The sequence below is a fragment of the Alligator sinensis genome, unplaced genomic scaffold (genome assembly GCF_000455745.1).
Source record: "Alligator sinensis unplaced genomic scaffold, ASM45574v1 scaffold1307_1, whole genome shotgun sequence".
NCBI classification, from domain to species: Eukaryota; Metazoa; Chordata; order Crocodylia; family Alligatoridae; genus Alligator; species Alligator sinensis.
This window is the reverse complement of record NW_005843052.1, coordinates 245,297-245,921: the sequence shown is the minus strand read 5'-3', so window position 1 is coordinate 245,921 and position 625 is coordinate 245,297.

Below are 625 nucleotides of genomic sequence, written 5' to 3'. Positions count from 1 at the left end.
GGGTCCAATGTTGCCCCTGCTTTTCCTCCGGCTCCCCACATATCTGAAAAAGGACTTTTTATTGTCCTTGATGCTCAAAGCTAGTTGGAGTTCAGTTGCAGCCTTGGCTTTCCTGGTATGCTCCCTATTATTTTTATAATAAAGCAGGATTTTCAGCAGCAACTTATGTCCTCATTGTTCCTTTGGGGAAGGGTGGATTGGAATTAAAATGTTAATAAAAACTGTTACTTGCTGGTGAATAAAGAAGATAAATATCATATAGCCTTCTTTAGTCCTTTTTGTTTGCTAATGTTTAAAAACAGATTTCTTCCCAAATGCACCGAGAGTGAACAAATAGAACATCATTGCCCGGCAGAAGGTCAGCAGTGGTTTTAGGCCATTCAGAGCAAGAAACTTCTATTGATTTTCCATCAATAGAAATGTAACTCCTAGATTCCTCTGCATATATTCCTTTCCACACTCTTGCCACCTGGGTGTTGACTGATTTTTTTATTGTAAGTTCTACTTTTGCTACAGAGTCAGAGAGCGAGGAGAAGACGCAATCTGGGGTTGATAGAAAATAGATTTGGATATCTTCAATATCTTAATAGCGTGTCCTGCTCAAAACACTTCACAACCTTAGCTC